This window comes from Ambystoma mexicanum, chromosome 2p (genome assembly GCF_040938575.1).
Source record: "Ambystoma mexicanum isolate Mex_15411 chromosome 2p, UKY_AmexF1_1, whole genome shotgun sequence".
NCBI classification, from domain to species: Eukaryota; Metazoa; Chordata; class Amphibia; order Caudata; family Ambystomatidae; genus Ambystoma; species Ambystoma mexicanum.
In genome coordinates, this window is record NC_090923.1 from 630,660,926 (window position 1) to 630,673,523 (window position 12,598).

General features: G+C 48.6%; 1 protein-coding gene across 1 annotated transcript in view; it reads right to left on the reverse strand.

The window, feature by feature from the left end:
* The window catches only part of UBA7 (ubiquitin like modifier activating enzyme 7), a 1,701,784-nt gene that overhangs the window by 1,582,906 nt on the left and 106,280 nt on the right, over nt 1-12,598 (reverse strand). The gene's annotated exons all lie outside the window — the stretch shown is intronic.

Genomic DNA, 12,598 nt, shown 5'->3' on the forward strand with positions numbered 1-12,598 from the left:
GGTCGCAGGTGTCCACAAAAGGAGAATATAGAGATCTGTCTTGTATTATTTAGACAGAAATACAAAGGTACCGTGAATAAATACATACATATTTTAACCGATATACACATAATTACTAAAACAACATGATAAAAACACATAAAACACAAGCATTGCATCCGACTGACAAATATTGTGTCCAGCTAGCATGTCTACCTCTGTAGGTTGTCTATTGCTAACTAGAGAAACAGGAGGTGAGGTTAGCACTGAAAGTGAGAGGCATATTTACAAAAAAATCTAAAGATGTTGACCCTCTATTTTCATTTTTATCTTGTCTACACCCATTCGTGTTTCTGGATCCAAGGAAAAACATCGCCCATGGATAAGTCTAATTTGTGTGCTCCCTCAGAACCGTCTTCAGGACACTTCTAGTTGATGGCACGTGTGTGACTTACACGTGTATTAGAAAGCGTACTGGCATACGCGTCAGCTACTATAAAAAAAATCAGAGCAATGTCAGAGGTTGTCTTGTTTTGTTTTGCTTGGTGTTGTTTGTGTGCGTCAAAGATATGCGTCAGTCCTGGCATCACATGATGTACCTGTTGTATGTTTCTTTCTTATAGCTAGGAAGAGAAACAGGCTTTCAGTTGTTTCCAAAGGGTGAAGTGGTCGTAGTGTTTGCAAACTTGTCTGGGCATGGCACTCCAAAGGTGTGTACGGCTGTCACAGCGAAGGATGACCTTTTCCCCTTCTGTACTGGAGACTATCTCTAGTGCAATATTGCTGGATCCTCTCGCCCTGGACTTCATGGATGAATTTCTTCAAGATTACTTCTGGGCCTCTGCCGTGGCTGTCCAGTGAATGACGCAGAATGTTTTGAATAGAAACATGCATTTGAGTGGGAAACGGTGCAGGGTTTGAAGAGCAGGGATGATGTGTTCCCATTTTTTCACTCATAGTAGGAGTCTTGCTGAAGCATTCTCTGCTCTCAGCAGGCTGCCCAGAAGATACTCATGGAGGCCTTTTTAGAGACTTTTAGTCTAGTATTGTGTAGAATATTATTTTTATGTTGTTCATGTTGAGTTTTAATCTGTTTTTTAGAAATCCAGGAATCAAAATTAAGGGTTTGACTAGGTCTAGTTGTTGAAATCTGGACTGGGGAGGGGTGAAAGGATGGATGCCTGTCAGACCCCCTGTGTGAGCTTCCTCTGGGTTGCGTTAAAAGGAGGCAAGTGACTTTTTATGTTTGTTCTGTTTGACAGATATTAGGGGATTCATGTTAATGCGGTTTGCTCCAGCACTACTTCAGCTAGTCTGTAGATCAGGAGTTTGTGTCTGATTACATCAAAGGCAGCAAAGATGACTACGGGGATGAGGGCGTTAGGAACACTGGAATCCACATCACTCTTCAAACTGTCCCTGATAGCTTAATGGGAGCTGCTGTTCTTTTCATTGGCTTAATCCTGTGACTGAGGTAGGATTATGTTCAATATCACGTGGAAAAGTAGCTGTTGGTAGATGTATTTTTCAAGGAGGTAAACTGAGTAAGGAAAGTTGGAGATTGGGCGGTGGATGTCAGGGTTATTAGGGATAGGTGTTGGCTTTTTTATGTGAGGTTTGATGTGTGGGCATCCATGATAAAGTCACATGGGAAAAGGTTGCAAGTGTCCAGGAAAATCAAGCACTTTCCCCAAATATTCTAAAACTGGAGTATATTCTTTTTAATTAAAAGAAAAATGTTTTTATTGGTTTCAAAGTCAAGCACAAATGAATTGTTAACAAAGACAAAACAAACCTTTAATCTTACATTCAATTAATCCTCCATTCACTCCCTATGAAAACAATTTAAAAAGGAGAAGGCTTGGGTACAAGGAAAATGAAATAAATCCTATAAAACCAACATCCAATTACTCCAAAGCCTTTTCATAAGACATAACCTCAAAAACCACCAACTTCCTCGTTCAAAGCTGCACTGAATCCCACTTTCACCCAAGGTTTGAGCGCGACACAGGCCCTCATTACGACCCTGGCGGAAAGTGACTGACCGGACCGCCACAGCGTAAATAGCGTTTCCGCCATTGCACGAAGGAGCAAAGTGCGGCCCATTCCGACCCATCGGGCACGAGCACCACGGCATGGCGGAAGTGCAAAGTCCGCGATGGCGGAAATGACCCCAAAACGGCCCACACCGCCGCCGTACGGCGCCCTAGGTGCAATACCGCCACCCATCACAGCGGACACCGCAGTGTGCGCCTACCGGAAAGTACGGTGACCGGAAATATACGGAAACGGAAGTAAAAACATGGGCCCGGAACGGGAAACATCCCGCCGTACACCTATAAAACCACTAAAACCACACAACCACCAAAAACACTACCCTGAGACACACCCCAACCCGTCATCCACCCTAGCGAAACCAAGAAAAATGGGAAAAGTAGCGAAGAAAGCGTGCGACCGCAAGCGGCAGGTCCACTTCTCCCGTGAGGAACTCACCGTGCTAACAGAGACCCTCCAGGAGAATGCTGCCGTCGTCTTCTCCACGCAAATGACCAGGACGGCACTTGCAAACAAGAAGGCCATATGGGCTCTGGTGGCACAGCGGGTAAGTGCGGTGGGGACCGCACCCCGCAACCCACAGCAATGCAGAAAGCGATGGGACGACCTGGGGATACGCGTCCGCAGCATACTCTCTGCCAACCGCAACATTGCCACAGCCACCGGGGGAGGTCCTGAATCACCCATCAAGTTGACCCCCTGGGAAGAAATCTGTGCCTCCACCATCGGAATGGAGAGCATAGAGGGAGTCGGAGGGATGGAGAAAGGAGTGCAGACATCCGAAGATTCAGGTAGGTGGGCCAGATAAAACAATGCTAAATCCACAATGTCCAATCATGCGAAGTACCATGTGCCCACATAGTGCAACAGAAACACATGGCCAGGAGAACGTCCACATACATCGGCCTGATAGCGCACGTTAAAACTCACAATAAATACATAAATAATTAAAAACCCCTAAAACACCCACTACACGTGCAGCAGGCACACCCTAACTGCAGGCTGCCAAACAACTGCACCCTCACTCCACACACAAATGAAAGCACCTCCAAGGCCCCGACCCAAATCACCCTCAGGTACCACCCCAATGCATGTGATACAATGCCATTCCAATTCCCACAGACCCATTAATAACCCTCGCCCTCCTTTACTCCACCACAGGGTCCGATCCAAACGACGAGCTTCAGGACACCCCTACCAGCACACCTGCAAAGAGGGCCAAGACCAACGGCCAAAGACCCTCCACCTCAGCTGCACGCATCAAGACACGGCAGCAGCACAAATCAGGTGGCAGCACAGAGGAGGGAACATCAACAGGCACCCCAGCAACCAGCATGCCCACACCACCACCACCACAGGTCCCCCCAACGGATGCCACAGAAGGCACTGCCTCTGGTGGCAGCAGCACCATAGGTGACACCCCATTGATGGCAGCATGCTCCGACACAGAAGACAGGGATGTCGAAGTCAGATCCATCCATGACCTGTCCCAATCCCCCTGTCTGTCCCATCCCGTACAACATGAGGATACCACGCAGGGGCACCCACAAGACGACGACTGGCCATCCCCCACAAGCCCTGTGGCAAGGCAACATGAGGTCAACAGCCCCCCTGTGACACCCCCGCAAATGGCCATGGCCCAGCAGAGGCAACAGTCCCTCGACCAGTTAATCGTGCAACAGCAGCAACTGGCCACGCTCCTCAAGGACCATGCCGATGAATGTGGGGGCACTAAGGCAGACATAGAAACATCAACTGAGACACTTAGGGCAGAAATGGAGAGAGGTACAGAGACACTAAGGGCACAAATGGAGAGTAGCACCGAGAGCCTGAGAGTCCAAATGGAGAGTAGCACCGAGAGCCTGAGAGTCCAAATGGAGAGTAGCACCGAGAGCCTGAGAGTCCAAATGGAGAGAAGCACCGAGAGCCTGAGGGGGGAACTGCATGCGACGTCCAAAGACGTATGTGCCGAACTTGCCGCAGTGCGCCGTGTGCTCACTGAGCTCTCGCAAACCCTTAGGGACATGCATGGACGTGAGCAGGCAGAGACATCATCCGTTGCAAGTTCCGTCCAGGGCAGCCCCCAACGTAGATCTGGGAGGAACCTGCGCTCCACAGGCAGGGGTGCCCCTGATACCCGCAGAGGGGGCTTGCAATAGCGACAGCCCACTGACAATGAGCATCTTTGGACACTGGTGTTCGGGGGGGAGGTAGGAGGGTGGAGGGGGTGTGTTGGGCTCACTTGGGTGGCGGGTCGATAGGGTGTTCAACATGATATCACATATGCCATAAACAGTGCACGATCAACCAATGAGATGTGTGGACATTGATCTTTGTGTACTAGGCCATCATAGGCGTACAGTCCATATTGTGCATGTCCCAGACACACACAGTGCCACGAGTCCCGTGTCCATGTATCAGCCACCAGGCGTGAGTGCTAGAAGCATGCATCAATGAGATGCTGACGAATGTCACGGCCCTCCGGTGCCTCGCAGACTCCTTGAGGTGCTGCCACATCCCCACCCTCATCATGACCATCATCAGGTGCTTGCAGTTCTGCGTCAGGGGGCATGGGCACATTTCTACGTACGCACATGTTGTGGAGCATGACACATGCCATGACCATCTTTGCAACCTTCTCATGGCGGTACAGGAGTGCCCCGCCAGACCTGCTGAGGCAGCGGAAACGAGTCTTCAGTAGGCCGAATGCCTGTTCTATGACTACACGGGTACGTGAGTGGGCATGGTTGTAGTCCTCCTCATGCTGGTCCCGTGGGTTCCGGACTGGTGTGAGGAGCCATCTCTTCAGTGGATACCCAGCATCACCTGTATGTGGACGAGAAACGTATGATGTGGAATGCCATTGCTACGTACGCACACCCCCCCCCTTCCTGCCAGGTCATTGCCGCATCACATACCCCACATCATCATGCATGAAATGAGACTCACCGAGTAGCCAGGATCTGTTCCCTGCGTGTCGCTCCATGTAGCGTGGTATAGTAGAGTTCCTCAAGACCATAGAATCATGGGTTGATCCAGGGAATCTGGCACAACAATGTGTAATGATCCTGTTGGAGTCACACACCATTTGTACATTCAGGGAATGAAATTGTTTACGGTTGCGGTACTGGGCCTCCATGGCATGTCGGACGACCAATTCCACATGGGTGCAGTCGATGGCACCAATGCAACCCGGTATGCCGGCAAGTGCATGGAATCCCACTTTTGTGTTTGTAATTTCCTGCTCCGAGCGTGGTAGAGAGATGTAGTCGTCTGCGTGCTGCAGGAGGGCATCGAGCACTTGCAATAGTGTCCGTGAGAACAGTGGCTGAGAAATGCCATGCAACTGTCCGACTGTGTGCTGGTAGGTGCCTGTGGCCAGGAAGTGGAGTACAGACACCACCTTCAGTAGGGGTGGGATGGCGGTTGGGCTATCTATCATGCTGACAAGGTCAGCCTGTGTCATGTCCACAATGGCGGCTATGGTGTCCCGGTCCAGACGGTAGAGGGTGTGGATCTGCTCATCAGTGAGGTTGAACGGATGTGCTCGGAGGCGTGGGATTGCGGGCTGCCTGCGTGGTGGTAGTGGCTGTGCTGGCGGCCCTTGCTGGCCCTGCCTTGCCCTCCTCCTGCGTCTCCTCCGTGCGGCCGGTTGTAGTTGGTGTTCGTCTTCTTCTTGGAGTTGGAGTACTTGCAGTGCTATCAGGTCCCCCAGGGCCAACATCGCGAGTCCTGCCGTTAGCATTTCGGAGTGGGTCTGGTTGTGGGAGGAGACTGGGTGTGCAATTTATGTGTTTTCAGGCTGTATGGCCTCCACCTGTGGTGATTCATTCCACCTGTGCAAACTGCTCTCCCCTTTGGCCGAGCACGTCCCACACACAACGCTGCAATTCGAGGAATGGCATCTTGCTATTGCAATCATGTATTTGTACCCGATGGCCGTGTAACATTGGTTGATATGTTCATTCTGCTGTGGTCCCATTGTTTCACATACTATCTGTGCAGTCGCGAACAGACTTGTGAAGGGTCAGTGGAACGTAGTACTCGAGTAACGGTGGGCCCTCATGCATCACTGTACCGAGTTGCAACGACGGGCGGGGCGTCCCATTTGTGGGTGAAGGCAGTTGCCATTTTCACACACAGCCGCACTAGATGGATTAATTAGTGATTTCAAACGGCCACAGATGCCTCTTCGACGTGATGTTGCAAATGAGGAATTCGAAGGGCGGCGCTTTCGGTTTTCAGCTAGCGGCGAGGAAATGCCCACAGGTCTGACTGCAAATATAACGTTCTATTGTTCAATGTCCTTGAGACAGGGGCCATGGCGAGGATGCAATGATTGATATGAATGGTTTGGGATGCGCAATAGCGACGTGGGCGATGAGGCCGGACGTTCCCAAATACATGTTACTTCACTACACTGGAATTACGGGCTGGGGCACTGTGGATTTTGCAGGCTGCATAACGCACAGACTCAATGGATATTTCTAATGTTATGTGAGTAAATATTCAGGCGTTTTAATCCCGGGATGAGGGAATGATGAATGGATGCATGGGCAGGTGATTTGATACAGAGTTTGCCATGTACAGGGCTTCTTGGAATCTATCCGCCTCCCCTGCGCTATGTGATGCAGGGCTGCCATAGTGGGACCATCGTCTATCTGGCCTTGTTGAGCCCTCCCTGTTTCGACGCGCCCTCAGACACTTGTGTCCATGCACGTTACCAATCCCATCTGATGGATTCTGTTTTGACAGACGCATGCACAGGTACACTTGTTTGTGATGGTGTTTACACCTCGATATAGATGGTTATGAGTCGCAAGTGGTTTTGGGGTGGTGATGATCCTTTGGAGTGGGCTAGCATGCATATGGCTGTGGATTTAGTGTGATCATTGAAGTGAGTTGTTCGGATGTAGTTCTGATTGCCATTCTGTTCTTTTTCTTTTCTTTTGGTTGACAGGTATCTCCTCCCCTTTTGCCACTGCCATCTGTATGCCACTCCTGCAGATGGCTTTTACTCCCGACACCTGCTGCTTCGTGTTAATCAGTGGAGCAGCATTACGATCTTATGGGACGATCGCCAATGGGCCACATGCCCTTACGCAGTACTGGTGGCTCGGAGCAACATTTCGGCCTTTCAGCTGGACTAGTGCCTCCCCATTGGGACGGCCCTGCGGTTCTGTGCGCTTCCATGTTGCCTTTTCGTACGTGAATGTGGCTCTGTGTACCATGATGGAACAGGGCGTCACACAAGTAGTAGCTGGTCATTTCTTGCGGATGCAGCCCACAATGGTGAAATGTGTCTTGGAGTTCATGGCCTAATGGCTGTATGGGCTTGGTGATTTTGTTGTGCATTAAATTTCTATTCTGATTTGGCCCGTGTAGCGTTCTTCTTTGCAAGTGATGTGGCATATTCCTATTTGGGGAGCGATGTATTGGGAGGAGATCTGCATTGGGTTCCAGCTTCGGAGTTTAGTTGCGTGGTACTGTACTGGGCGCGTTTGCCTACGAAGCCCAGTGAGGTCAGGGATGGGGGCTGCCAATATGACTGTTTGAATGTTGTCATGCTCAGGGGCGGGGGATTGGGTTTTGTGTGACAGATGCCGGTCAGCCAGGTGGACTGGTGGAATGATGTGATTTTCGGAATATTGCTGGTCACAGGTGCCTGTGTTTGCGTGCGTTTCGGGGGGGGGGGGAACTGTGGTCATGTCCATTGGATTGGCTTCTGTATTCGTGCCATCTGTGCCCTGCAGCTCCCATTGGCCCCTCTTGTGTTTCTTTTGTTCGTTGGCATGCATGGGTGACTTGTACATTTCACTGGTTGCATTGTGACTTCATTGCACCTACGGGGAGTTGTACTTTGTGGGCAGGGAGCGGTGTACAGGCACTCAGTGGGGCCGTTTACGGTTGATTCGCGATGCCGTACTTCTCACCATGGCGGAATGGTACATTCCGCCATGCTTGATGGCGTTAGGTACATGTCCGCTAGGGTCGGAATTAGCGTACCCTTGCGCCATGGTGGTATTTACGGTTTGGCATGGCGCGCGCGCGCGTGCTTGGTGCAGTTAGCGTTGGCGTTCACTACGGTGTCGCTAATGGCTTCGTACTTTGCGGTGACGGGTCATAGTCGCACCGAGCGCTATTCGATGGCGGTATTGCATTTCCGCCATCGTTTTCCGAATTCCGCCAGGGTCGTAATGAGGGCCACAGACTTTACTGAGTCAACCTTTTTTCCATAACGTCCTTAGTTATACTCCCCACCTCCCTATTCTCTCTCTCTGCTCAATGCAAATTCCAGCATTTTCATTACTGCAATTACCAATCCTGTTTGCTCCCCCATTAAGACCCATTCCCACCAATCTGAGGGACTGAGAGTTTCCCCCACATTCTTGTACCCCTCTAAGAAGGTACTTCTAACTTGTTTCAGGGATTCACAAGCAGTTATCAGATGCATAGGTTTTTCCACCGAATCCATGTTCTTACAAAATCGACACTGAGCATTTTTCAGGCATCTTCCTCAGCCACTGCACCTCCCTTGTGTCTAAGATGTGTAAACAGCATCTGAGCAAGACGTCTCTGTACCTGGGAGAGGGACATTTTTGCAAGTATCTAGGGAGAGAGTGAAGGCCCTTTCCATCAACAATCCGTGGGCGTCTTAATTTATCACTCCCACATTGATCAATACTATCAATCCAAACACATGCCTGCAGCTTCTTTTTTACCTTTGATGGGTTTCTCATCAGCTCTCCCACCTCTATGTCTCTCCCATTCAAGATCTTTTTAACTTTTAGTCTCCAGAGATCTAAGTGTTTATCGTGGCCTCCTTCACTTGAGTCCAAGATGGCAAATGGTACTATTTGAGTATCTTGGGCGCATTTCCTATAAAGTGCCATAGTTTTCCATACCACCATGGATTCTAGCGATTGTATTTTGAGCTCATGCCTAATCACACAAGATGGTAGGCCATTTGGAAGTCTCAACACTTTCCTCCAAAAATGACCCTCAAATTTCTCCCACAGTGAACATGAAAGGTGGAGGGTGGCCTCAGATTCATATGTTAAAGTTTGCAAAACCTTTTGATTATAGGAGGAAATTATCGGAATCAGTGTGAATTTTCCAAATTTGCGATGAAAGGGCATTCCCTGATTGGTTAGCGTTATCAGCCTAGATCGTAGATGCTTGCAATGGTCCACTTCATTCCTGCTCCTATTTATCGTCACTCCCAGATATGTCATAGATTCAACTACGTCTAGAGGAGTCCCCTCTACCCTCCATATCAATCACTCATTCTTCGTTTTGCCAGCTGACTTCATAGTCAGAATTTTTGATTTAACAACATTAATTCTCAATACCGTTCTCACCCAGGAAGGTCTCAATGGCCCCTAACCGCCTCTGCAAACCGATCGGCATCTGATCTAAGAAGACGAGATCGTCCGCAAGTATAAGACACGGCACCTCTGAGCCGTTGATTTTAGGTGGAAAGCCCTTACCTCCTTTGTGAGTCCACCAGATCTGCTATGTACAGGCAAAATAACAGAGGCGCTAAGGCGTAACCCTGCTTTAACCCACGAAAAGTGTGCATCTTTTGAGAGAGGAGCCCCTTTGCCGACAGTCTGATCCTGACAATGGTGTTTGTATATAAGGCTTCCATGGCTTCTACCAAATACCCTGGGCATCCCCAAGCCCTCAATTTGGCCCAGAGTTTCCTTCTGATGACTCCATCGAATGCCTGTTCGAGGTTCATAAAAGCGAGGTAGAGCATTCTTCCCTCCTCAAAGGCCCTCGCCTTTAAAAGATTTATAATGAAAAGATTGAGAGCCATACCTATCCCCCTTAACGAACCATGTCTGTCTAGGATCCAAAATCCCACTTTTCTCAGCTCATGTTCTTAGGTCTCTCAGCAGGGCAGTCGCAAAGAGCTTCCCAATTGAATCAAGTAGAGCGATAGGGTGGTAATTTCTAGGCTCTGCCATATTACCTTTTTTAAAGATGGGAACTATGTTGGCTTCCCTCCAAGAAGCTGGAATCTCTTTATCATGATGTGGGAAAACATAGTTACTAAAGGTTTCCCCCATTGCTCTTTGTTTTTTTCCAGCTCTAGATTAGATAAGCCATCTGGCACCGCTGCACGTGATGAGCTCAGATTGCCTATCATCATAGTTGCGTCATGTTCATCAAATATAAAATCCCAAGCTTGCGAGGAGGGTCCTCTCTCCTCATCAGTCCACCATCCTGGATCTGCAAACAGGGAGGAATAACGTTGCACCCAATCACTCTCAGATACCAAACTGAGGGAGTTTGCCTGATGGAAAACTCCACCGTTGTTAATAAGTTCTCAGATATTTTTAGAATTTTTGGCACAAACCGCTTTGAGGATGTGCTCCGCATCATTCAGTGCTTTGATTACTTTTGTGCTCTCGCACCAATTTCTATATATCTGTCTGACTTTTCTTATTCTTTCAGTTTTAAAGTTGTACTCATCACTCCCAATATTTTGTATACCTCTTCTCAACATTTTGTGCCTGCTTACTAACTCTGGATCATAAACACGTTTCTGTGCCCAATTCGTTTTAACTTTGGGGTATCCTTTCCGATAGAATTCCTCTAGGATTCCCAAATAATCAATTTAATTGGGATGGTCCTGGATTTGAGCCATGTATCGACACGTCACTTTGGTCACCTCTTCATTTTTCAATCTCAGACGGTTACCTCCCCATCCTAATTCGACCTTGTTAGGGAGAATTCTCATTTATGGCTAATTTCCCTCACCTAGTGAGTCCCCCAGCAGCTTTGCTGGATTTCTGGAGTTTATTCTTTTCACCTGGTAAGAGTGTGAGCCTTTTTTCCACTCTTACATGTGTTTTGCCATGTGTATTTCTACTGTTTGTGTGATCTTGGGCTCTGGAGCTTCACCACTCCATGAGCCCCACTTTTTGTGTGTGTTACACAATACCTTCAGTGCAGTGACACAGGGTTGTCTTTGAGACTTCCCACTGACTCCATTTTTCTGGGGCTGACTACTGTCCCCCAGAAACAGGTAAAGTTTCCATTTACTTTATGTAGTCATTTAAACTGCTGACCCAATACACACCATCTTACATGGAGTATTGGAAAGGGTTAATTCCTACCCCTTTTTGTCTGTGCCTCTCTGAGCTTTATTTTTGCTCTCTTAACATTAAGACTTGGCTGGTGGCAGTGGTATCTACCCTAACTTTTCTACCGCGATTGTACTATATAAACGTGGTACTGTTTTAGGCTATTGTATTAGCCTCGAACTTAAACCCGCTTGACCAAATACTTTTTGTTTTGGCTCCAGTTGGGTTTTATCGGCGTTTCTTTTTGTTAAAGTCCTTCTTGTGTTTTACTTTGCGCGGCAAACCAGGTTTGCCTTCTTTGTTCGCCGACCTTAGACGGGCTTCTGTCCAGAAGCCCTCCTTTGGAGTCTGGTTGTCTAGGTGGGCTGAATGTGAGGGAGGGGTTTAGTCACCCCCTGCACAGGGTCTCTTTGGAGACCCAAGTCGCACTTTGTGTCGATTGGCTGAGGTGGTTGTCCGGGCCGGACAACCCCCCTGCTGAGTGATTGACAGCCAGGCTGTGTGAATGGGGGATTTTCGCATAAAAGGCAGGACTCTTGGGCTGGAAGTCAGAGTCGCGACTGGAACTGCAAAGAACAGAAGAAAAGCAGAGAAGAAGACGGCTGCTGCAACTCCCGAGTCCCGGTGAAGCCCTGCTGCAATCCTGAGCTATCTACCCTTCAACGACAAGACAAGATCCAGTCCGGAGTCTTCTTCCCTTGAGCCTGGTGGGATCAACCAGCTCACCTTCCGCAGTCAGAGGATCCTCTTCTTGATCGAAATTGCTGCACACAGCTGTAGTGGTCCTGATAGCCATCTGAAGAGCCTCTCCTGTTTTAAAGGAGCGCACCTTTTATTCACCGTTGCTTCGCTGCTGCTGCTGGCCTCATCCCTGGGTAGTACAGATTGCTCCAGACGTCCTCCTTCTTGTCCCCACGACTGAAGCTCCAGGAACCGTGAGTCTGCAGGAACTACCAGGAACAACTGCTGTAGCACCAGCTTTTCTTCATACGAATAAGGTACTGCATGTCCAGCTTCGAGGAATTGGGGTGAACCCTTTCTCCTCACCCAAGGCTTGTCCTTGTCTTCCTTCCCTCTTATAACTTTGCTTCCCTTTTGACAATATCTAAGTCCCACTTGACACTGGCGCAGGCCTATTGACTTATCTACGTTTTAGAAAGTGTCTTTTGATTCTATCTGCCTTGACAAAAGTATTACCTATTATTTTTATCCCCAAATTTCTTGTGTTAATTCATGTGCTAAGTGTGTTTGACTACGGTAACATTTCTTCTTGCGGGTACGCTTTTCTTTCGTAAGATCGAACTGTCGTTACTGTCAAAAAGTGATCTCGTAACCACCCCCGATAACGTCTTTGTTTCACAACACCGGTCTGTTAAATCCAAAGGTACTTACCTTGAATTGTTCTGCACAAGGGGAATTGGTTGTGTGTAATGTATTTGAAGTGTGGTTTTAATTTAGTAGAAGTGAAG